Source organism: Anas platyrhynchos, chromosome 8 (assembly GCF_047663525.1).
Source record: "Anas platyrhynchos isolate ZD024472 breed Pekin duck chromosome 8, IASCAAS_PekinDuck_T2T, whole genome shotgun sequence".
NCBI lineage: Eukaryota > Metazoa > Chordata > Aves > Anseriformes > Anatidae > Anas > Anas platyrhynchos.
This window is the reverse complement of record NC_092594.1, coordinates 39,575,824-39,602,205: the sequence shown is the minus strand read 5'-3', so window position 1 is coordinate 39,602,205 and position 26,382 is coordinate 39,575,824. Positions and strand designations below refer to the sequence as shown.

The window sequence follows — 26,382 nt, the reverse complement described above, 5'->3', positions numbered from 1 at the left end:
CCCAGGACAGAGGCCAACATCAGGGCCACCCTGAATGCTAGAAGGCATGATTGCTCTGACCAGCCTCACCTGGGCCTCCCAGCCACCTGTCTGCCCATGGCTCCAGGAGCCACACTTAACCTCAGGCCCTGTCCTTCTGTCCTTGCCTGAGTGAAGTAACAGGGGTGCCTCTGTTAGATAGACCTTGGAGCTGTACTGTAGGTAGCTTGTTTCCTGGATGGACCTCAGATGTAAGTGGTAGCTTATCTCCAGTTTTCTCTTTTGCCCTGTCTCCTGAGTGGGCTTGAAACCACATAGTAGTCTTGTTTCCAGTCCTGTCTCTAGGCCCATCTCCTTTTGATCCTGACTGTATTCCCTGGACTGACCCTGGACTTCATTCATCTCCTTGCCCTATCTAGGACTATCAACAAATGCAATTACCAGCACCCAGCTCTGCCTGCGCTGTTCAGGTGCTGTGGGATTGCGCCAATCAGCGAGGGCACTCCTCACACGAGGATCACCCTCAGCTCATCGCTGGTATGTGCGTGCTGCTCCTGGCAGCTCTGCCCTGGCACAGGCTTTCCTGGTGCAAAGGTAGTGAAGGCTGCTGTGGCTAAATCTGGGGACATGATCCAGAGATGACAAATAACTATGGGAGAGCTGGGCTTGGTTTCAACAGAACCACAAGCATTTGACAAGCCAGTGAGGCTGGGTAGGCTGAGCTGTGTACTCTGTCTGAGGATGTAGTGAGAAGAGGCTGAGCAAGGTGAAGCTCCAAGCTTCTGTCTCAGGAGACAATGCCAACAGTGATGCACTCTGTGGAAATAACACAACCCAAGGCAATGTCTGTCATCTGGAAATGGCTACAGGTTACATCTGGGCAGGACTGTGTAGGTGCTGGGGAGAGAAAATGTCACAATGAAGTTGACGAGAGGAGCACCTTACAAGGAGATAGGTGACCTGGCGGCTGGTGGGAGTTGGTGGTGAGCTGGAGACTGCTGCAGGCCATGGTGTGTTTACATTTGCAGTAGCAAGAGACAATTCCAGCAGCACAGAGCAGGTGCTCACAGGACTAGTATCTCCTGTTCTGGGTTACAGGAAAAGAAAGTTTGTAATAGATACCTCTGCTGATTAGGTCCTTAGTCCTATGCATTAGATACCTCCAGTGAAAAGGCAGCAGTTTCAGAACATGCTTTTTTTTTTTTTTTTTTTTTTTTTTTTTGTCAAGGAGCAGGACTCCTAAATTATTCTGTAAAAGCTGCCTCACCCATAGGCAGAGTCCACATGTGAAGGTACTTTGCCTGATGGGCTGGAGGTAAGGTGGTGAGCAGAAGAGGTATAAGTGACTTTTTCCCTACCATGGGGAAAGTCATCATGTTTTCCAAAAATCCTCATTTTCAATCTGTAATACATGAATGATCAGATTTTTAACTTAACTCCTGCAGTTATAGCAAGAACTTAACACTTAATAGATCTCGGAGGCTCTCCACAGGAGAGAAAATTTCCCTGAAATTGGTCCTCTCATGTGCCTCAGCTAGGTAAATATTTTCAACCGTGCCTCCACAAGGTCTTCCTTGTGTGAACCCTCAAATACCGCAGGTAGGCTTTTGTTGTATTTTCTTTCTTTAATCAGTAAGAATATTTTTAATATCTCTGCTATTTGACCAGCTGTTTTTGTTAAGAGTTTAGGAGATGGCTTTCTGTTCCTCTGCTAGAGCTAGCTGAAACTGGTGAGGGGTTACAAGCTGGTTAAGTGTGGGCTGTCTGAGAGACTCTGCAGGTATGACTGTACACAGCTGTACTTTGCAAGTTAGCCTTATTTCTTAGGAAGCAACTAAATGCTTCTTCCATTTTTTTCCTGTGTAATTTTGCAGAGCGAATGCTTTCTATTTCCTGCAGTGGGAAACATTTGATAGAGATGGTCAATGTTAAAACATATTTTTCTCTACCTAGTGTTTCAGGTTCTACCAGCTGCTGTTAGAAAAACAGGTCGTGCATTTGTGCATGCTCAGTGTTTCCTCGGGGAGCTGGCTTCTGAACACAGCCATTTGTACTTGGTACCTGAGATATTTTTCCCATGAAATGAAACAGTCTTTTGATGGTGTTGAGGAAGAGCCACAGCTCTGGCTAAAGCTGAGCAAATAACATGCAGTTTTATCTAAGTGAGATAATAGATCTGGGATAGCAGTGAATAGAGCAGACTCTGAAAGGGTGAGTTTTGTTGATGAAGGAGATACCAAGATACACAATGAAGACTACAGGAAAATTGGTGTCTTTCATCTGGCTGCTGTGAGAACTACTGTGTTAAGCTGTCCTTGTTCAATGAAGTGTTTGAGAAACTAGTGGAGTGCATCACTGTGTCTGAATTACCTGTAGTCTCACTGCTAAATGAAGTTCCCAGAAGAGTGTTGACACAGCCAGCATAAAATGTGTTTGACTGTTGCTTGACAGCAATGAAAAACATGCCCACACAACAGTGTAAGGTATCCTTAGAGGCGTTTTTAACTCTTTCCTTAGTTTTAATTTGCAGGTAGATTATATGTTCTTGAAATTCTGTGATGATGTTTAATTGTTTTTATTCCTAATCCTGCTGGAAAATGCTGGTATGGGAAACCAGTACAAGTTAACATGCTTTTTGCTAATGGTAGGCTCTCTACACCTCTTAGAACTGCAACATTGCATGTAAGAGGCCTTTGGTGTACAAGGTGACTGCTTCAGCAATTCCATCAGACTCATCAATCTGTACAGATGGCTACACAGGCAGCTTTGGGGATGAGCCAGGCTGTTAGTGCAGATGAATGGGCAGAGGCATCTATGGATGGTGATGGAGAAGAGTATGTTACTGGAAAACATGACCCAGAGTTCCGAAGCTCTGGTTATCCCTATGCCACCCAGTATGCAATAGCGGTGTTGTCCCACCTAGCGAGGCAGAAGGACTTTGCACTCTGGGAAGGGATGTCTCAGGCATGGAAAGATGTCCATGAACTGTCTAGGAGATCAGAATTCACATAGTGTGGGACAGATTCCATGGGTTGCTGGGAGGTAGAAAATGTAGGAAGAACTATAGTAAATTCAATATCTTACCAGTTTTTGAGCCTGAGTTGTACTTTTTTTTTTTTTCTTAACCTGTACATGCAGTGCTTTTGTACTTCTGTCCTTATCTGAGAGCACTAGAGTGTTAATGTATCCTTTAGTATGTTGGGCTGAACTAAAGTGACTTTGATTTTCCTGTTACAAAAACTCATTTGGCTGCATTTGGTGCATGTGTCCTTTTTAACCTTGTGCCAAGTAGGTATGGTGCACAAGAAGCACTTTAACAGTTTTCCAGCTAGTTTGCTATTTCATCCTGTACAGCTGCTCTGCTCAGTGTCTGAGGCCCAGCCCTGCAGGCATGGACTGCTGATGAGTGATGGGTCAGGCTGTGAACTCCCTGGGTTCCAGGGGGGAATGCCTGGATCCTGGACCACATGAGTAATGGGCTTGTAAGAGGGCTGGTATCACTGCAACTCTAAGAGCTGTTGGTTTGTCTCTTTGTCTGGTTCACCAATTGGGCTTACATTGACAATAGTAGCTGAGTTCTGGGATAATTATTTTTCTGAGTGTGTGTATCTATGAGAGTTACCAAACACCTTATTCCAGATAAGCTGAACAAACAGGTTGTAACTGATTCCTATCTTTATTGCTCTTTTGCTCCTGTAGTTCACCTGACTGCACTCAATGTGTCACACTGTATGGTGGGAACAGCACGTGCTGGATTTGGTGTTATGCTATCTCACAGCTTCTTTCTAGGAAACGGGATGCTGAAATTCTGATAAAACTAAGACAGGTTTGTCTGAGTTGATGAACGCTGCACTTTCTGATTCCAGTTTAGAAAGCCTCTCAGGAAAGGTTCTTGCTTGCATGCTTCAGAAACATTGAAACCCCTGAGATTCAAGTACCCATTATGCTCTGGCTTGATTAATGCTTGAGCACAGCACATACTTGGGATATTTTAGAGCTTTTATTTATTTATTTATTCTGGGGCTATGTGTTTGACGTGTAGCTATTTATCAGGAAAGCCAAACATGTTCTGCTTTGGAGCTTCTGCCTATTATATTCTAGGTTCTAGGAGACTTACAAATTTAATGGGGGGATGGGAGGATGGAGGGGAGGGGAGGGAGAGAGGAACTATTAAATCTCACTGGTTCTTTAAAGCATAGGTAATTAGCTGTGTCTGAAACAAAATTCTCAGTAAGTGGTGCTGGGCTTCTGGGGAAAACAAGGATATTCCCCTCAGATGTTTGACCAGCAGGTTTTGCCACAGACTCATCATCCCAGCAATCAGCAGAAACATGGTGTCTCAAAGCAGAACCTGCAGTTGTGCAGGTAGGCTTCTGAGATCAGCTGTGTGAGTCTCTTAGACTGATTTCCTATGTGTGTAGAAGTGCCAGGTGGAGGCAGCACAATCTCCTTGGTTCTCTGTTAACAGCAGGTGTTTGGTTGTAAGTGTGAAACATTTAGCTCAAATCAAGTCTTTGTTCATGTTATAGCCCATATGGATGGTATCGCTTTAGGCAGTGATATGACCATAAAAAAAAAAAAAGATTAATTGTCCCTCTGTATCTATGAACCTATTAAATCTAGCCTCTTCTGAAATCAATGACCCCTGTAAGGAGGTGGATCACTGATTCTAGTCTTCAGCAACATAAATGGGAACAGGGTCTTGCCCAGTGTTTCTGTGAAACCTAGTGGAAATGCAGAAAGCAACCTGTTGAATAGGTGGAAGTAAAATTTGGTGTCATGTAGTCAGGGTGACTCCACTGAAGAGATCAGTCTGGGCTTGACTCTACTTACCCATGCCTTTAAAAATCCTTCACTAATAAAAGTTGAAATTTAATCATTAGTAATTATGTCATCAGCACCATCTGTTGGAAATAGTTGAGACTCAAGATGCTGAAGCTTTTTGAGTAATTTTGCCCTTCTGCACCAGAAAGTGTATGCAATGAATACCCCCTGCAGTTGTCTTATTGAGAGAAGGTAAAGATCTGCGTTTCTTCTCTCTCAGCACCAAAATCCTATAATTATTGTTGAAGGGGACTGAGAAATATCTTTATTAGGGATTATATCAATTTATGCATACTGTGAATTGTTATTGGAGATAGTAAAGGAGGAAAACTATTCCTGTTTAAAACATGCCTGTTTAAAAGATGTACATGCTGAATGCAAAAGCTTCTAAAATAAAAAACCTTCAAAAATAAAAAATCTTGTTATGGATGGGAATTTCATGAATGACTTTCTCTTCCTTTTTTTCCTCTTATTTAATGAAGAACACAGGTAAAATTGCAGATTCAAACACTTTTGAGCACTGGGGCAGGCAGGGGGTTGATTAGAGTTCTCTAATTATAACTAATGATAGAAATAACATAGGCTCCTGTTTTGCTTAGATGATACATGAATCGACCCACCTCACATAAATACAGTATGTATCCCCTTATTTTTTTTATGGCAAATTATTACAAATCCAACTTAGTAAGCCATGCTGCTGTTTCATACTTTTAAGAACTGGGCAACTCTGTCTTGACACCTGCAACTGTTTGCTGGGCTCTCAGTGATGAGAAATTGTATCCTACAATGGTGTAACAGTAGGTATTTGAGATTAAGGCTGTTCTCAGTGTGCTTGCTCTCATTTCAGTTGCAGCCTGGTATAGAACAGATTGATGTCTTGGTTAGGGCTGTGTGACTCCAGTTGCTCTGACTTGAGTGTTTTGGCACTTCCCTGTGTTGTATTGTGTGGGCAATTATCTAGAAATTTCCTCTGACTGGAAATGGGATGCTGCTTCTGTGGTGCTATTCTGAAACTTCTTGTGTGCGTTTTAATATTTATTCAAATCTCAGCCTGTGTGCAACCCCCTAGGCAGCATAGGTCAGGAAAAAAAAACACACTACTTTTTGTTTAGAAGTATTTGTAAATATCTTGTTTTGACTACATTTATTACCTTGTACATGCCCTGATAAACACTGTCTTTGAGCTTTAGTCAATAAGCAGAGTGGTCAGGTCTTCCTATACAGATGGCAGTGATGCCAGAGAGCAGGGATTTAGGGGGTCCATAAGCAGGTGTCTTATTCTGCTCAGTGACTCCTTGCACATGGATATCAGCATGATGTGGGGGGCTGTTTTTAATAATCACCAATCCTGTTTGAAAGTGTATCTTCTAATCCTGTTCGTTTTTTTCTGCTAATGAACATATTCACTGAAGCAAGCATCTTATGTTGAGCAAAGTCTTAACGCTAAGCAAAAAAAAAAATTAATACGTATCATTGTGTCAATATTTATATAACTGAACTACCCAGGTAGCTGTGGGAGAAATTACGGTGGCAAGAGGGAATTCTTGAACCTATACCTGTCTCCAAAGGAAAAAGCTAGCATGCATTTGTAGCAAAGAGCCTGATGAAATGGAGAGCAGTAAAATGCAAGGTATTTCACAGGTGAGCAGAGCATGGCTGGACCTTTGTTTCTCTGCTCCTGGACAGACTGCAGCATGGTTATCAAAATGCTTCCTATTGCAGAGGGGCTGCCTGAGCACACAATACTCTGCTTTTGCCTGGGTTCTCCCTGCGTTCTCTACCTGTCCTTTCCCTGGCTTGTGTCTGTGGGGACCACACATAGAGCTGCAGGGGTGTGCGGTGCCTGCTGTGGCTGGCCCTGCTGCAGGGTTTTGGCAGTGAGGCTGGCTTGCTCGGCAGTGGTGGAAGGCAGGACTGCGATGCTTGCTCCACTGCTATGCCCTAGGTTTTCCTGTGGGGCATAGCTGCCCCTGCGTGAGCAGATGCTGGCGTTTCTCCCGAGTTACCATTGTGGCTGCTACCTTGGAGGGTTAAGGTTAGCTGGAGCCACAGCGCTGCAAATGCATTTCCTGCAGCTCCCTGCATGTTTATCTCAATAAACATTGTGAGAACAGTGAGATGGAGTGCAAAAGAAAACCAATGATCTAGCACACAGACTGCAACTAAAAATCTTTTTTCATTTTTAATTTCCACAAGCATTCACATGTTTATTAAAATGTGAAAATCTATTGTCTCACACTTTTCTTAGGCTAATCCCAAAATTTGCTAGAAAAATTCCTTCTTATAGAGAATGCATTATATATCTTGACTTGTTTTAATAGTAGAACTTGGTGAAATTAATCACTTAAATTTTGCATTTAAAGGTCTGTCTGAATAGTGTGGCTTTGCTCAAAGTGAGAGTATCCATGCACAAGTGCTGCATAGTTCTTTAAACCTCAGGAGAAAATGAATATGTGCAATACATGTGGTGAAGTGTAACTGTGGAAATAGCCAAAAGAACTGTCTTTCCTGAAACCTGAATTTTGATTTGTTTTTGTTACTTTGCATTTTGGAGTAAGTCTGTGTCCACTTAAGTTATTCCCATTCTGCAAGCAACATTCAGGATATTGCACAAGAACAATAATTTTTTTTTTTTCCACAAGAGTTAAATACATGCCATGGAAGTGCTCTTCATGGTTTAGTTGGCTAAATTTTACCACCAGCCTGACCCTCCTTGTCGCTGGGGCCCTGGGCTCCTCAGTGTGGGTGTTGGATCACCAGTGGGGCCCCAGCAGTGGTGCTTCCCAGGTCTCTCAGCCTCTGGGGTCAGAGCACTGGTGGCTCTTGGGCCATGATCCCATCCTCACAGTAGGGACCCTACCACCTGTAGGATCAGGGCTTTGACTTTTTTGAAAGCACAGTGTGGAAAAAAGAAGGAAAATGAGTGGTGGGAAATTGTGAAAATATGATTTTTGTAAGTTAATCATCTTGTTTCCTTACTTTCTTGCTGCTGTTTGTAGACTGAGTTAAGAAGAACTGATTATTGAATTGCATTCACTAGTCTTTCTCAGATTAATATGATATATAACCTGGAGCCCACTTATTTTAGTTAAAGTATTTTAGCTACATATTTTTTCTTGGTTATGTCCTGAGCAAAGTCCATATAATTTTGACTTAGTAAGGGGTGTGAAATTACTCTTGTAGTGAGTGAAATAGCTCTCTTCATATATATTTTAAAGGGGAAGCCTTCTGGTTAGGGTCTCAAGATAGGATAGATTGCATTTCTGTTTCAGTGGTTAGAGGAACTTCAGAGAGGTATACCTTGATGAAAATTACATTAATAAATACATCAAATAGACGTTACTGTTGTGCCTTTGGGCCCCATTATAATGGGGGATTGTTAATGATTATGCTGGAACTCCTGTGTTCTCTCAAAGGAATTCTGTATCTGTTTAGCTGTTGATAAAATGCCACTGGAGGTTAAAAGACTAAGTTTGAGCAGCATGTGTTGTAGGTACTTTCAGTCACACCAAGTGAACATTTACAGAAGGCTGTAAGTAACCTACTGCCCTGAAGGACTCCTTAATAGTCTTCAAGAATTTAAGAAATTTACAGAAATGCTTTTGTTCGCCATCTTTTATGAACAACTCATAAATAGAACTTCCATGTAAACTCTGATTTGTAATTTCGTGGTAGGGACTTAAATCCCACGTTTGGTGGGAACTGATATTGCACAGAAGTAATCACACGATAATGAAAATAACAGCAATGTAAATTAAAAGCATAAAACACTGGAGTCAAGTGATTGTCAGGGAAATATGGTGTAGCTAGAGTAAAGTGTTAGGATTTGAAACCTTAGGAAAGGTGTCACTTTTTGGTCATCTATGTGCTCTAAGGTGTGTCATAATGTATAAAGAATCACAGAATGGTTGAAAAGGGACTTCCAGAGATCATCTAGTCCAACCCCCCTGCTCAGGCAGGGTCACCTAAAGCATGTTACACAGGATCACATCCAGGCGGATTTTGAATATCTCTGAAGAAGGAAACTCCACAGCCACTCTGGGCAGGCCGTTCCAGTGCTCTGTCACCTGAACTGTGAAGAAGTTCTTCCTTATATGGTGATGAAACCTCCTACGGTTCAATTTGTGCCCATTAACACTTGCCACAGCTGAGAAGAGTTTGGCTCCAGCCACTGTACATCTAATGGACTGATTTTTGGCTGTATCACTTTTGAAGTTTAATGGATTAGTTCTTTTGACCTATGAGACTGTCCCCTCTTGTTCTCTTTTTCTTCTGACTGGAGAACTCCCTTGCTGATGTGCATGCACATGAAATGTTTGTGCTGTGCTGTTCTGCTGTGGAGCTCTGGAGAATGCAGCCTAGACTTCCTGCAGCAACAGGAAATCCATAGCTTTCTGCTAAGGAGCTAGAGACCAAGGCAACACCAGTACGTTCATTTTCCACACAATTCAGCAATGCAAGGGAATTCTAGATGGTCATAATTATTCTGTTTCCAGTTTTGCTGTAGCAGAGGATGGTTCTTCTGACTTTGTAACACAGTTCTTATACTCACTTAACCACGTGATGATTATTTTTGATATATACAGTTGGTAACAGTTTAAAATTCAAGTAGGGACTAGGGCTTATTACACTATGCACTTGAATGTATATTAGATTTCCTTGTTCCAAAAGTCTTACTGTGCATAACAAAGGAGACTGCAGGGATTTCTTGATATCATCATTTCCCCTTTTTCCAAAATATGCTCCCTTTTCCATTTTTGATCTTCCTTTTGGCTTTAAGATGCTGTGCCCAACAAATGCTGTCTGCTCTTGTTAGTATTTTATGTTACTTGTAGGGCTGAGGAGTGATATTGAGTTGCTAATAATGAACTGGATGTCAGTTGCCAATACAACATGTCATTACTTCAGGATATCTTTGGCTTCCTTTTGCCTTGTCTTGGAAGTGAGCTTTATTCCTATCTGCTGTGGTTGCTGGAGGCTTTGGCAAGGATTTCTGGGATGACTCACCAGAGGAGCAGCAGAAACAGAAAGCAGATGAGATAGAACTTTTTTTTTTTTTTTTTAATTTAAATATGAGTTCAGATGAGAAATGACTCTCTTCTGGGGCTGGGAGGGAAAGCAATGATTGCATTTGTGTCCTATGGCTGACATCAGTGCCTGCCCTTAGGCTAGTTATAAGGGAGGGGATTTGGTTTAAGGCTTCCCATCCAGCTGAGCTCTGTTATCCTCAGTAAGTACCAGGTGTGTGAGGTTTTTACTGGGGAGAGCTCTTCATAGCCCTCTGCACAAAGGGGGGTACATCACACCACTGGAATTCAAAGAAGGCATAGAGATCTATTTTTATAAAATTCTCTAATTCTGTGTTACTATGAAGGTTCAAGTACTTTTTCTTTAAACAAAGGAGATACTGGAAAAAAAAAGACCTGTCTGCAATACCACTGAAGGCCTTCAGTATCTGTGGAGACCTGTCTGCAATGCATTCTTGAGTAGGCAATATATTGAAGGACAACATCCTTGTCATCTAGGACCACATGCTTAGCTGTAAAGGGTAATGTTCTGGTTGCGGTCTCCAGCAGGCAGCTTCGCGGGTGATTAGCCCTGTTTTTGCTTTTCCCTAGGTGCTTTCACGGTCCATATTTTCTTCCACTTCCATATTATGATTCTTTCATGACTAATGTCTGTACACGTCAAAACCCAATAAAATCTTTCCTTAGTAGGAGATTTGTAAATAGAAATAGCCCAGCAAGGAAGCAGCTTCTGCATACTGCAGAGATCTAAGTCCTACTCACATGTCCCATAAATATGGTGTTGAGTTTTAAACATAGTCATGTTGTTGTCAACAGTGATGTTGCAGTGCCAGTTGGTGGTACCAACTGGACCAGTGAGACACCCCTCATCCTTCCGTTTGCTATGTTCTCTCCTAGAAATTGGTTTTGAAATCGGTGGTTTTCCATGATTGAGAGAGATGTCAAATTCAAAGCAGAAGTCCAGGAGCCACAAACAGGAGCAGTTGGCTTGGGATGGATGTGGTAGCAAGTTCTTATCCCTTGGGGAGTGAGTGTGCATGTATTTATCTGGAATAGCATTCTGCACTAATGACCTGGTGACTGTAAAGAACAAAGATGATCTAATGTGTATAGAAAGTGGAATCTGTCTGAGATGAAATTGCATAGGGAAAGGATGATAGGAGAAGCTTTAGTGGGGCAGTGACAGGTGTCTGCTGTAGGCCCTCAGGGTTGCATCTGGAAATAAAGAGAGATCTCTGTAATGTTATTAGAGAGATAAGTAGTACCAGTAATTGGATCATTACAGGAGACTCTAACTTTCCAAACATAGATTGGAGAACAAATGCTATTAACAATAACAAAGTCCAGATATTTCTACTTGTGTTGATCTCCAGATTTCTTTGGATGTAGAAGAAATCTGGAATTTCTTTAAACCAAAGGTGTAAAGACTATTTGGAATCTTTATGGCAGACAGAAATAGATGTGGAGAATAACTCCAGACTGAACTGGATAAATGCCTCAAAAAGACATTATGAGTGGGTATAGAGTATGCAATGAAAAAAAACAACAAAAAAATGAGCCTTAAAGAGGAAAAAATGCAAGATAAAGTGAAGATTATCAAAGGCTATGTGAACTATATTTTCATGAGGAAATTTCAAAGGTTTAAGTATTCATGGAGGCTGGAAAGAGTAAAAGGAATATTAAAATATAGCCTATCCTAATAATAAGCTAATGCTTTGTCCAAGCTTCCCATAAATGTTATTTTAGCATCATGAGCTGGATGGCTAATGAATCAAAATACTAGGGAAGAAAACCTGAATTAGAAACAGTCTGTTGTATTAACCCTAGCCAACAGTTAAACACTCTTGATCGCTCCTCCCCACCTGCAGTGGGGTGAAGGAGAGGATGAGAACAGCAAAAGTGAGAAGAATCAGTCAGAAGAGAGACAGTTTAATATATGATGAGATTTAAAAAAAAAAAAAAAAAAAAAAGAAAGTGATGCAAAGGCAATCACTTACCACCTCCCACCAGTAGATCTGTGTCCGATCAGCCTCTAAGCAGTGGCCACCTTGGAATGACTGTTCCCTGGTATTATGTGATGCCAAATGGTACGGAGTATCCCTTTTACCAGTTTGGGTCACATGCCCTGGCTGTGACCCCTTGCAGCCTACTCCCTAGGAGGAGAGAGTGAGAAGCAGAGAAGGCCTTGACACAACACGCACTGTTCAGTAGTAGCTGAAGCACTGGTGTGTTCACAGTGCTGGTTCAATCACAAGTCTGAAATGCAGCATTGTATGGGCTGCTGTGAAGAATATTAATTCCATCCCAGCCAGACCCAGAACAGTTTCAAGGATCTTGGTAGAGCTGAGCAGATCATGTTATCTCCACCTCTGGAAGAACTTGTGTGTGAAACTGCAGTGAGTTTTAGTGAAACTGGTTGAGGTGGTAGTGTGTGATTACAGACCAGTGGAAATGTAACCTCTGGGCAGACAGGTACTATCTCATCAACCAGGCCAAGAGAGCTGAAATAGCTTTACGTAGGAAAGGATGATGAAAGGTGTGGAGGTAAATGACAAATGGGTTAAAATACAACATTAGTTTAGCAAAGACAGGTCTTCCCAGACTCTAAGGCGGTATCCTTTGCTTTAAAACAAATAAACTATTCCTAGAAAAGAGAAATGCAATGAACCTGTTTGCTGTTTATCACAAGGCAATTTTTACAGTGCCATGTGAAAAATTCCTGGTTAAACCAGTATTAGTTTCACTTTAAAATATGATTTTACTTGATGATGGTTCTGCATTCATCTTCTGTGTCTAACTTAGTGAGTGAGGGACTGTTGTGATAGGTAAATGGTAGAAGACAAATTATTGAATTGCAGGGAGGATAAAGATAGATGTCTCAAAACCTCATTTATCGGGCCAGTCACATCTAATATTTGTATTGCTGTTGCTGGCAAAAAGCTCCAAAACTTGTGGTAGAAAATCTGGAGGCAGTACTAGAACAGAGGACAACAGCATAATGCAGGGAAAAAAATAGTGATCTTAGGAACAATGTGAATTCTTATAACTTTGCAGTCCAATGTAGTAGTTGTTCTTGTACTTCAGGATGAATAATTAGTTGTTCTGGAGCAAGCAAGAAGTTTAGTAAATGGAAAAGAAAAAATGATTAAAAAATTGTCTGAATGCGAGCCACCATAGTGAGAAAGGCAAATGTGTTGAGTGAGGTCATTTCTGGGACAGGAGATGTTAACACTGTTGTCAGTAGTGCTGATCTGCTTAAGCAGTGACCAGATGAGCTTGAGCCAAGCAACCAGCATAAGTAGAGTAACAAGGAGGCTAAATCAGACCAGTGTGTTCAGCCTGACAACCAGGAAAGCGTTGTGAGAATGTAGGCTGATCATGCTCTGTAAGTGCCAGTGGAGAAAGAATTGTTCAGGCTGTAGGAAAATACAATCACAAGAACAGGTATAGTGGGGTGAGAAACAGTAGAAAGTCCAAGAAAAAAGTAGGTCCTAGAGCTGTCTCCATGCAAGGAGACCTTGAGAAGGAATATGCCCAGGGTAAGGAAGTGAGATGGTTGCTAGGCTGGATGTACTGTGGCCTCTTCTGCAGGCTGTTTTATCCTCTAGGAGATCTCTCAGAGGGACTGTTTGCCCTGGGAAATGCAGGGCTGTAATGGTGCTGCATAACCAGAAAGGTGAAGAAAGCAAACTGCAGACTATATCTGGGGTTATTGCCTACTCCAGTGGCTTCTCAGAAGGATGTGAGGGGGTAATACCTTAGTTTAGGCAAGTGCTTGCTATCTCAGAGGCTTTTTGGGTGATTCAGCTGATAGCACTGGAGTATCTGTGTGAACTCCAGGCCTACTGCATCAGTTCATCCTGGCTGTGCTTTTAGTGTGTGGCATGCATGGCCCTTCCAGCCCAGGTGCCAAGAAGTGTTGGGAAAGGTTGAGTTCATATCACAAGTGTGTATCTGAGCACTTTTATGAAAGTGGAACAAGAAATTAGCTGAAACTCTTCAAAGTGATTTGTTCAAGATCACTTTTTTTTTTTTTTTTTTTTTTGGTGGGCTGGTGGTTTATCTTTGATTTATTTATTTTTTTCATCTGCTAAAGCAGAATTTTGCACAGGAATAATCACAGATAAGTTGTAGATGTAATGTTACCACTGAGTGGAAAATGATTTCTGAAATGACCAAAAGGTGGAATGTCTTTTCTTTGGGTATTTCACAGTAAACTCCAAAACTGAGGAAAACTGTCAAAGGGAAATGAAAGCTTTCTTACTTGTCCAATTTTTTTTCCAGGAGCTGAAAACAGTCCTTAGCCAGCCATAGGTTGTTGCTTGCTCTGGCACAGCACTGCCACACTCTTCCCAAAAGCACAGCCTCAGCAGTGATGATTACAAGAATGTCCAAAAGCAGATGATGGCATTGAAGCCTTAATGACTCACAGCTGAAATGCTTTAGTCTTACTGCCCCTTTCTCCATATTGTGAGAAGACTAAACCAGCACACTGAGAAACACTTTTGCGTGACTTTTTTTTTTTTTTTTTTTTAGGTTTGCTGCTAGAACAATTCTCCCTTCAGTAATTCCAGTGTTCTAAAAAAATTAAGGCTTGTACTCATTGAGGTCCATAAGCGTTTTGCAGCCAAGCTTCTGATTAGATTGAGAAGTACTGAATGGCTCAGTAAATGACAATATGACAAGGTTCGTCCTCTCTGGGATGATTCCAACTGGTTCAAATTCAGACCAGACTGATAATGACTAGCTGCTCTCTGGGAACACGGTTTAGCTACCCAACTTGCTGTTGGAGAATGTGTGATACTCCTATCTATGACCTCCACTGCTACTAAACTAATCTTTGGTCTCAAAAACAAGGCCGTGGGCTGGAAAATGAGTGGGCTGAGAGAATAATGGGAGTATTAGGAAAGTGTTAGAGTAGAGGTGGAAAGCTCTTCTTGCTGGTATCACACTTTAAATTTAAATGTTTCTGTTGTAGATGCTTTGGTTAGCATCAGCCTCTCACTGAGAGGTTGCTGTACAAATTTTTATTACAGGAAGGGAGACAAACAGCAAAACTTGTTTTCATCCCTTTTTACAGTATCACCCCGAAGTAACTCCAGTGAGTTTCCTGGAGTTACTCTAGTTTAAAAATTGGAGAAAATAGAATAGTCTCTGCATAATACACTTCTTTAAAAAACATTTATTGGGAATGTGGCACCTTACAGTGCCCCAGGAATCAATGCATATTGTCGTAATGATTGGAAATGTTTCTAACTCTGTAATGTTAAAGTCAAAGTGAAGTGGAAAAGAATATTAATGGCTGAGCATTTTGTTGGTTCCAGGAAGGAATATAAAAACATAGCACTAGTGCTAAAAAAAAATTGGCCTGAAATGTCCTGGCAAGGAGTCATCCTTCCATCCAGAGAGCCAGGGCTCGTGGTGGGGGGTCAGGTCTCTGCTGTTCTTGATGCCCCTCATGCCTTTCTGTAATGCAATGCTGCATTTCCCTTGTGGAGGGGGAGAATGCCATTACATCTGGTAATGATGTTATTCTTATTGCATTCGTGTGTTGCACTGCTGTACAGACCTTGAAAACATACATTCAGCCATTTGATACAGCTTTTATTTCACTATACACATTCTCTCAATCTTCAGCTCTGAGGCATATTGACTTAATTCCTTCTTTTCTAATGCTGTGTGTGGTTTAATCACATCCCCAGGAAAAGGTGTAATTATTAAACCACAGGAAAGTTAATGACTGGTATTTGCTCTTCAGCATAACCCATTTTGGTGTCCATGGTTTGGCATGTCATCCAATGGGAAAACCAGCCTAGAGACAAAATGCTCAAATCACATATGATTTTCCAGTGATTTATACAACTCCCCCCTCCCCCCATATGAGTTAGAACAATAGTTTTGCTGCTTGTTTTAGAAATGTGTTTTTTGATCAAGCTGTATGGTGCTTACTGTGTGGCAGAACATAATACCTGCTGAAAATTCTTCCATGGAATTATCCTGTCTCTTACATGGGGGATGGGCACTTCACCATATGCAAACTAGGTTCTACATAAAATTTGCATACTTGTGTAAATGTTGCCTGCAGTACTTGTCATTACACAAATGCTTAATTCATTTTTTTTTTTCTGAAATCAAGAGCTCCTAATGTACTTTGCTTATTATGTGTAAAATCCCTAGGAAATTCACTAACAATTGCTCAACATTTTCTTTACTAAAGGGATTTCCTGGTAGTCTTGCAATAGCAGTTGCTCTGTAGTAACTCACTGTATGTCTTATGAATTCTACTTAACTAAAGATCCTCTAAACCATAACAATTCTTATATTGGTCAAAAAGAAAGGAATACAATCCATTAAAATGCAACCTTTCTGCATTTATTTGGCATTTTATTTAACAAATGACGTTCTGGAGTCAGCTCTCTGCTTATTGCCCATGAGATTCTTTAATAATAATAGAAGCTTAGAAACAGGCCCAGTTTAGTCAGTGGTGTGTAAAACCAAACAAGAAGTATCTGAGATGTGATAACCTGAAATGCTACTGTGTTGATCCTGTAGCTGCTTGCACACATGTGAGTCTGTCCCTGTCTTTGCTCAATTACCCATTCAAACCAGTAGATCAGACACTTGAGAGAGACTTTATGTATGGGTAATTAGGGAGCAGTCAGAGTTTTGCTTTTTGGGAGGAGGAGACTTGTGCAGTGGTTGTGCTTTATTATATATGAAGCTTTAAGGTGAAGACAGAAGGCATACCAGTAACAGATGGATAGCTTCTTCAGGAATTGTGTGAGATAAGGGGAAACACACATGGAATAAGGTGCTATTCTGTATGAGTAAAGGTATCAGAACTGCAATGAATAAATTTGAAACAGCACCATTGCTTTAAATAAAGTGGATAATTGTTCTGAAAATGGAGGTTTAATAATATTTTTAGAGTGAAATTGTCATAGTTTACTTTGTTTCACTGAACTGAATAAGCTAGAATCAAATTGTAAAGTTGCTCAGTTGCATGCTGATCCGCTTCTTGAACGTTTGTGATGCTTCTACTATTAAATTGTGTAGAACTCACTTCCCCCTTAATAGAGCTTTTAGTCTGAGCTCTATACGGGATGGGACTGCCGTTCCAAATTATAGAGACACTAATGAGCTGGTTCTGGGTTTGTGCACAAACTTCACGCCAGTGGTATTCTGCTGCATTCACTTTAAAGACTGTTTTTGATTTCATGTTTCAGTTTAAGAATGTCAGGTTTCCAATTTAAACTGACCTTCAGGTCAGAGACAGGCTTTAAACTTTTTCTTAGGAATTTATGTTCCTTTGTGCCACAGAAGGGACATAAAGCCCTTCCACAACAGGGATGGCAGACTTCATACAGGTGTGAAGATTGCAGCTGATATGGGCACTGGTGAACCAGGCCCAGAAATTCATCCTCCTTCAGCCTGAACACCTCATCCATCTCCTCATTCTGGCAGCTCAGTGAGGACAGTCACAGTGTCCTCAACACTCACAAAATTTCCACACCCTTTACGTGTAGATGAGTTACATCAGTGAAAGTGATTCTTGGAGGAGGTATTTGATTTCCACATCCCACTTGGACGTTGGTGGGGGCCAAGAGGACTGATATACTGGAAAACTGGCTGCATGCTGTCAGAGGTACATGGCTATATCAAAATCTTAACTCAAGTAAATTAGATGGTTTCTCAATGAAAATGTGCATGGCGTGGGAACTGTTTCCATGTTTTAGGTAAGATGAAATCTAGGAATGTGCTTTTGTTTTTTATACATTTGTGGCTTAAAATAAAAGAATGTCAGTTGGGGAGTAGGGAAACAGTTGTTCAGTTAGCAAGTTTGAAAGTTGTTTTTGAAGCAAGAGAGCATTTTTTTTTTTCCTCTCCTCCCCACTCTATAAATAACTCTTGGCAGGCAGAAACAACCTTGATTGCATGAGATGAAGTAGAGCAACCAGCAGGCTCTACAGCAGAATAAATGGCACTGTGCCAAGAGCTTCATCAAATGAATAATAGCTTCCACTTGACAATCAGTAAAGTGCCTCTTCTCCTGTGGATTTAGTTTTTAATGATGATTAGAGAGGATGGGCCCCTAAAATTTCTCTGGTAGAAATGACCTCCTATTAATTTCTGTTACTTGAAATGCTGAATTTCAAAGCTATTTTACAGCTGCAAAACCAAAGGCATTGACATAAAGGAACTATTATCTTTGTAATTGTAGCAACAAGTACTAAATTTGTCATTGATTAACAGAGACTTTTTAACTTTATGATCCTTCTACTGGCTATGTCCCTTATATAATGTTCTGAGCTTTCTAGATTGCTGTGCTTTGAAAGTAAAATGTTTTCTAGAGTGTGAAAGAATATCTTGTGGACTAGAAACCATTTCTGAATTTCTGCCTCTTTCTAATTTAATTCTTTCACATATTTTGTTCTAACATTTGGTATTGAACATTGTGGATAGCTAGATGTGTGTTTCAGTATGTGTGGGATAGGAGAGTAGTTCCCAGGTGCATGTATTCAGGGTAGGTAGGTGTGCTTTGTCAGCGGGATGCCTCACAGACAGTGAAAACAAATACCTAAATCCTAGATGGATGTCATTTTTCTCATGAACAATGGGATCTTTCTCAGCTCAGCTGAGTAAGGAAACCTGTGGATTTTAATGCAGAAGGATTTTAATTGCCTTGATATCCTGGACCTGCAAACATATCCTGTGCCTTTTTTTTTTTTTTTTTAATTAAGAAAAGTAGTAGAAAGAAACTTTGGAGAACGCTCCTGGAGCCTCTGTGATGCTGATTAGGTCTTACCTTGCTATTAAAATTAGGGGGGGAAAAAAAAAAAAGAAATAGAAGCAAATTACACTCTAGGCTTCTGTCCTTGGGCTGCTACTGCTGTTGGTTTGGGACAACACGTGCTGCACAGTGTTTAATAACACAGCATAATTTTACAAAGCTACAAAACACTTTGTACAATCACCCCAGTGTTTCAAATGCCCTGAAGGTACCTGTTTCACTGCTAGCAAGGAGCCAAAAAGTGCTGCAGTACCTTGCAAGTGTCTGCCCTGATGGAGAGCTGCCTTGCACCACCGCTCCTGGCCCCTGGCAAGCAGAGAGGAACCGAACCTCTCCTGTAGCCAGTGGGGCCCAGAGCCTCGCAGAGCTGGCTGACCACACCTCACTGGTGGGGATGAGGTGATGGGACTCCCCACTGGAGTCTCAGTTGTGCTCACAGGAAGTGTTGACAGCTATCGACAGTACTTAGAGTGCTGAAGGGAAAAAATGAGAAAAGATTTAAGACTACAGTCCGGATCTCTGAATGTATGGTTAGGACTTGAGGAACTGACTTCTGCAAGTACTTTATCGCTCATAAAGCTCTCGCTTTTTGAGATACGATTTAATAGCTTAGTGGATAGTATTGGTGATAGGAAGGTGGTTGGACTAGATGATCTTGTAGGCCCTTTCCAGCCTTGTGTTTCTATGATTCTGTGATTCATGACTGGCACTTTGGTATGGTAGAATCATCCAAGAATTCCTGGTAAAAAAAAAATTCCTTCAGACCATTTCCAGCTGTCCAAAAAGCAGGATAAGGTAGATCTATGAGCTCTCAGCTGCGTATTTTTGTCTTGAAATGTCATCATTAGTTACTTTCCTAAGAAGATACTTCTAGGAAATCCATTTCCTACCTCATGCATTGCAAGGTATCTTCTTCCACGTTTGCTTTCTGTGGTGGACCTGCCTGACTGATTTTCTGCTCAAGGTACAATGGCCTTGGTTGGCAGATGAATAAGCCTATGTGCTTATGCCTGGGCAGTTTCACAGGCTGTCTGCCCTCCTTTCCTAGCTTGAATCCTCTGTGAATGGCTGTATGTGGGGTAACATAGCTGGATCCTGCAAGAGCTTTCTGAGCCTTTGGTCTGGTAATGCTTTCTCATGGTCCTTTGAACTTCCTTCCTGCCTTCTCCTACAGGTGTTTGGATGTGCAATATTAAACAACAACAAACGCTATTTTTGAACCCAAATTGGAACTTTTAATTTAGGATACTGAAACTGTATGGTCTGGCAATTTGTCATAACTGATGTTTTCCCCCACATGAAAAATCAGTGTTGATGAATCAGCATATTTATTAAATAAACATTTTTCTTAAAAAGTTTTGGCAAGAAATCTAAACAGAGTAGGCAAACAGATAATCATTTATTACTGGAACTGTTGTATATGCATATGGTGAGAGTTGGCATTTTCTTCAATTTGTAATGATTGAAAATTGTTTTGCAAATCTCTTCTGTAGATACTTGTTTTGGCTTCCTTTGTGTGTTACGTACTATTGTGTTTTTTGCCAAGTCAACAAAATAACTAACATTTTGAATTAAGAGCTTTTCATTTGCAAATTCAGGTTGTAGGTGAACCTTGCCTAATGCTTGCATAAAAGCTGCTGTCTCTGATTCCTGCTGTTGTGAAATTACATAGCATTTGTGTAGCAAGCATACTGCAGAGGCACAGCATGAGAAAGGGTGAGGTGATGTTTTCCTCATGAGACATGAGCAACTGCGAGGTCTTCTGTCTCTCTCTGGGGTCTGCGGGACACCTGTAACCCTGGTGGAAGAGGGCTGCAGTCCATTGCTGGTGCTGGCACACAGGGCTGCGGGACCAGGGGATGGGACAGCAGGGCAATGCAGGGCTTGTGCAGAACAGGGATGAGGGTTTAATGTGTGTTTTTATGAGGATGCCGTAGTCCTTCTAGCTGTTAATAACTGGCCTCAGTTTTTGGATGCCTGTCCCAGACGCTTCTGCATGCAGGTTTCCAGCCGTTGCTGTCTGCGGTACACAGGTATGACATGGAGATGCTCAGGGTATTATTGGCTGTGATGTGTTTGCAATAATGGAACACAATCTTGGGTGGATGGTACACCATTCTATCAGCCTCTCTGCTCACTGGTCTGCAGAATGTGCCTCCACCATGTCTTTGCAATGAGATCAGTCTGTTTTTTCTTCTTCTGCTACTGGGACCTGTACTATGCATACACAATCATGTTTTGATGATTATTGGCATAAGTTTGTGTTCATTTAGCATGCGGTGCCCTATCACTTAATCTAGAGTCCTCTCACAGATGATGTGTTACCAGCTAACAGTGTATAAATTACATTTCTATTCTTTCAGATGTGTACTGCAGGAAATTTTCATCGAAGCTTTTGGGACTCTTATCAAGGTCTGGAGAATACAATGGAGTATCCAGTGCTGGCAACTTGATTTTGCTGAGATATCACAACATTTCAAAAATTATTTCCTGCTTTAAATTTGTGGGGCTACGACACTGTCTTGGACATGGCTTTGTGGTAACTGTTAAGAAATGCTTCTTTAACTAGTGATGTGTGTGACTGAGGCAACACCAGGCAGTGCTGAGGTAGTCATGTAACCTCTGTTTGCTGTTGAGGGGCTAAGAAGCAGAGCAGAGGCAAGGAAGTGCTGAGAATATCGTGTTATACTAGTGGGAAGGACTTGTTTCTTTTCTCAACAGACAGAGGCCCTATAGCATACATTGAAGATCTGCAAAATTCATAATGAGATGAGATAGCAGCAAGAAGCATGCTTTTGCAAAGTCCCTCCTACTGATGAATGTCCTTTGCATACTACTGCATCTTCAAGAAAATTCATCATTCTATTTAGAAATTCTTGACCTATTTGTCCTTTCTTTTTGCACCTTCCTTCGTGATAGAAGAACTTCCCATCATTTCAGTTCCGACTTCAGTGTAAGTGCTGATGCTGTCAGGATATGCTTGATAAGGTTGTGGCAGCCTAGTGCTTCTGCTTTCATATACAATTAAATGTATCTGGGTTATTACAAAGACACTAGCATTGCCCATGAAGCTTCAAGTCACTGTACATCTGTGAGAGCCAAATGAGGCTGTAGATAGTACCTCGCCCAGTGAAGTTGCCAGTGCTCTGTGTCAAATTCAAACCAAACACATTGAAGTTTGAGTTTGTTTCAATGTCTTTAAGTTCAAACTTATGAACAAGATAAGAGCTGAAACCAGACTATGTGGCTTTAAACTACACAAGACTTTCCGACTTTCCCTTGTGGTTTTTTTTTTTTTTTTTTATGTTTAAGTTTAGTTGAATAAAGTAATCAAAACACTCTCTATAGGAATAATAAGTTTTAAAGCATCTTATCCCAGCAGTGTGGTTGGGATAATTCGTGGTAACCTGAAACTCAGAGAGTGGTCAAAATAATTTATTGTAAGTATTAGGAATCAAAATTAGCTTTAGAAACCAACCCCTTCAGATATTCTTGTGGTTTCAGCTTGCAGAAACTGATCAGATTCATTTGAAAAGCTTTGTGACAAATGTACGTGCATTCTGTAGTTGCTCAAGTTTTAAAAATGATTAATATTTTTTTCACAAGAAGCCTACTGCTTCTCTGTCTCCATACTTTTTATAATCATTAAGAATAGTAATTATTTCTCAAAGATCCTTCTCTCTTCCAATGTATGTTCTCTGGTTACCTTAAACAAAAAGAAGCAGTCATTTATTTCAACAAATGGTAAAGTTATGAAATCCTCTGAAATCTAAATATTCAAGAAGGAACCAAGGATCTAGCTTTCCACAACAATCCTACAATAGTTTCTTCAAGCTGGAGATAGATAAGCTCAGAGGTTTTGTACTGCTGCGAGTTGTGAGCTGCTATGCATGTTGCAAAATGGAATTATTGTCTTGAGGTTCATTCTTTTCTGAACTGCAGCTAATTTTCATGTTATGGGGCAGATTCCTCTATAACAGGTGGTTATAGTCCTATCTTATCGGCTGGAGGTCAGGACATGGAAATTTTGGAAAATCTATGCAACTGGAATTGAATCTACTGCTTTATTATTTTGGATTTATAATAATTTCTGCAGGTTTATAGGTCTGATCTACACCAGCAAAGTGAGAAACTTCCTTCTCAGGGAATAAGATATGTCTTGATGTATTACAATAAATTGTTCCAACGGAGCCTTCACAAGATGTCTGAGCTGAATAGACATTCAACCAAGTAAAACTAAAGGCAGAAATGAAGAATTGAGGGACAGATCTTCACGTGCAGTTAATTAGCTTATTTCATTGACTTTGCAACTTTTGAGCTGAGGGAGGCAGACTTCACTATACCTATAACTCATAGTGCCTACATCAGCCAGTGAATTAACTAGCATTTTCTTAACTGAAATGAAAGCCAAACTACTTATGCTTTTCCTTTGACATAACATCTCCACATCACTGTTCCAGAACCATTTCAGATGTGAACTAAAACTCTGGAGAACTGTCTTTGTTTGAGGTAGAAGTGCCATAAATTAGCAGTGTCTGCTTCCTCTGCATGTCCAAAGGTAAACCCATCCTGCTTTGCTGCTGAAGAAGTGGCAAAGCTTTGGGTCTATTGAATAAATGTTAGAAAAGTCTGGCTAAAATAATGTAAGTTTCTTGATCTCAGTATGAATTTGTCTTGAACTGGTGAACTGCAAAGCTGTAATATCTAACAAGTGGGATGGAACAATATTTATTCCAATATTCCCAAGGAGCCCTGAGTAACAAATGTACATGTTCAGGGCTCTGCCTTGTTAATATGGGAGTAATAGATATTTGCTGCAAAATTTAAGAGCAGAATTTGCATCCCTTGCTCTTGTTGTGGTAATTAAGATGACTGTTATTTCTCTGCTATCATCATACTGATCTTCCAAAAATGTGAAAGCTGTGCGTGATGCAGCCCAGTGACTCACCCAAAAGAAAACAATGCTTAATTATCTTTAATAAAAGCTGCATTTTTCAGGAAATCTAAGCCTCAGAACAGCCATGTTGAGGCAATCTGGTATTTATCAGTGAACAAGGCCCCTTGTGGGGCATGTAAGTGTTTGCTGCAATGTATGGGGAAGCACTGATGGATCGCTGACCATCGGTGTCAGGGGTGGGTCCCTGGAGGGTGCTCAGCCCTGGCCCACCCCTGGTACTACTCAGTCCCCGAATTATTCCCTATCTTTGCCCATGGCTTTACTATGCATTTCAGTGAGAGCACAAACAACTGTTAGAAAACCCTACTCACTGCAGAAAGCTGTCAGCACTTGAAAACCTGCCAAAATTTAGGCTAATTATTTGCTAATTAATTAGATGGTAGAGGTGCATTTGAGGAAAGAATGAATATCCAGGACCCCCACTGATAACCAGGGCTGTAATGAACTAAATTCTGCTTGTTGTGTGATGAGCTAGCACCCCTGTGAAAGGTTACTGCAGGACTTACCTGTCGCTGTAGCCTTGTTTGAAGGCTGCCCAGATGTCTGAGGAGTCCTCTGCCCTTTGCTCAGTCACAATACAAATTGTTTGGTAGCAGCAATAGTTTACTTCTGTTTGCTACAGATGAAGCTGATGCCTCCTGCTCACCAAACTCAGCAGTTTTCTCTTGCTCCTGGTGCTTTCCTTTGCCTCTCCCTGTGTGGTATCATCCCCTCCTAGCACTAAGCAAGTTTCTCATTCAATGAAAAATATAGAAAAAGCATGTTTCTTTCTGATTAACACAGGAGCTACGATGGTTCTGGTGCGTTATGCTCACTGGAAATAACACATCCCTAGTGTTTAACTGGTACGTAGTCCTTGTCCTGGAGTACTTCTGAACTCTCTTCAAAGCTGCCTGGGACATTGCAATCTGTGTTAAAAGCACAACAAAAGTAATTAGGCACTGAAGTTACACCCACAATGTCTCTCACACAGGACTATGCAGTGTGTTTTAGCCACCTCCCTGCCTTGGTGATGGTGCTTAGCTGTGTTGGCCCAGTAGGGTGGTCAGGTGGTTACTGCTGGAGCTCCGAAGATGACGGTGGAGAGCTTGCAGCATGCACGCTTCCCTGCCATGGAGTCAGCCAGTGCTCATGTCTATGCAAAAACACAAAGGTGTTTCCCAGACCACTCCAATCAGTCTCCTTGCTTTGGCAGTGACTCTTAAGCCAGGTCACATGCTTTCCTCTTGGTTCAGTGGGACTTAAGCATGTGCCTATGTTTTTTCCTGGTTGAGAAGCCATTAAGAACAGATAAAATGCCTTGTCTAAGGGTAAGTAAGCCAAAAGGATGGTTGGCATGGCAACAGCTGAACAGTGCTTCCAGCACAAAAAGCTGGAGTGCTAGAAGGAGCAGAATCCTTCTTCCCAACTGGCTTGTCTAGCTGATAGCTTCAGGTATGCTCTGACAGCCCCTAGATCCTCCAAAACCACTTAAATGTGGTCAGCTGTCTCATCTTGCTCAATGCTAGCTGAATGGTTAGTTAGTTCCACAAGTAAGTACATAAAAGTATCTCTCTTCTATAATTTTTGGTCATCACAATATTTACGTAATTTCCAAGTAGACAGAGCTTAGCTTTTACTTGTGATTTTTTTTTTTTTTTTTTTTTTGTGGAATTGCTCCTGTATATGAAGCTAATTCTGTGTGTTTGATCACAGCTTTGTCTCTAGGCAGAGAAATATCCCATGCAGCTCCAAGAGGTTCTCAAGAAGATCAATGTACAACCTCCTAAACTGAAAATTTTGCATTTTTTTTTTTAAGTTATCATGGGTGGTTTTAACAAATTGTATTACTTAATGTGTTGATTTTGATTGAAGATTATAATTCAAAAAATAACTTCAGTAAGACACTATCCAAGCACAGATTTAAGTCTTAAGAATGAGAGTTAGATCAATAAACCTCTTTTAATATACTTTATATGCAGAAAAAGAATCATTTATCAGTTCACTTACAGAGAGCTTTTAAAGATAGTGAATGAGGAGCCAAGTTTGTTTTAAACACTGAGCCTCTGAGATAACGTTATTGGCCTGGCTGTGTTCCTCTCCTGGCAATATGACACAGTCTCCAGATAGTCCTAGAAAAGAAATCACCCTTCTGTGAGTGAGTGAGTCTGAAGAGAGCCAAGAAAAGGAGAAAATTCACATGACGACACTGTTAGTCATGCTCATAGGTACCTTGCTTTTCCAAGAGCACAGACAAAGGAACTGTGTGCATCTGTGTGTAAATTAGTGGAATTCTTCTTGGATAGGCTGAACTGTCATCTTTGAAGTAGCACTTGTCAGTTCTTCAGGATCACTGTTCTCAAACAGGGAAGGTTGAAGAGATGTGCTGAGTCCTGTAACTTATCTCTGCAGGGCTCAGGTGTGAATAGCAACTTCTTAAGATGGATTTTGTAATGTTGTGTACATTCTACTGTGGGTAACCACAGGAAGTTATTTTCTTTTCTACTGTTAATTCCATTGCTTTTTGTAGTGTCCTTTAGCAAAGCTATAAGCTTTTATGTTTGCATTGAAAAACTAATGCGGGTCAAGTTTGTTAGTTACAGCCTTAGTAACTAACAAAACTAATACATTTTAATGTTGTAAGTGGCAAGTATGCAATGTTCTGTGTTGGTATGCAGGCGACTACTCAGTAGAGAGGGTTGCAGCATTCGGGAGTGTATACCCAATTCCTGGATTTTAGAACCAATAGAAATGATTTATGATAACTGGGGATGGCTTGTTTTGTTCAGCTGTTAATTTTAACTTTTAATACTGAAAGTTGAATA

The 26,382-nt window shown here is 40.9% G+C and overlaps 1 long non-coding RNA gene across 1 annotated transcript; it reads left to right on the top strand.

The window, feature by feature from the left end:
• The first annotated feature begins 1,298 nt into the window (after positions 1–1,298).
• On the top strand, positions 1,299–3,231 carry LOC110352669 (uncharacterized). Its single transcript, XR_002401992.4, has 2 exons — positions 1,299–1,578; positions 1,941–3,231. It is a non-coding gene; the product is annotated as an uncharacterized lncRNA (long non-coding RNA).
• Positions 3,232–26,382: the final 23,151 nt, after the last annotated feature.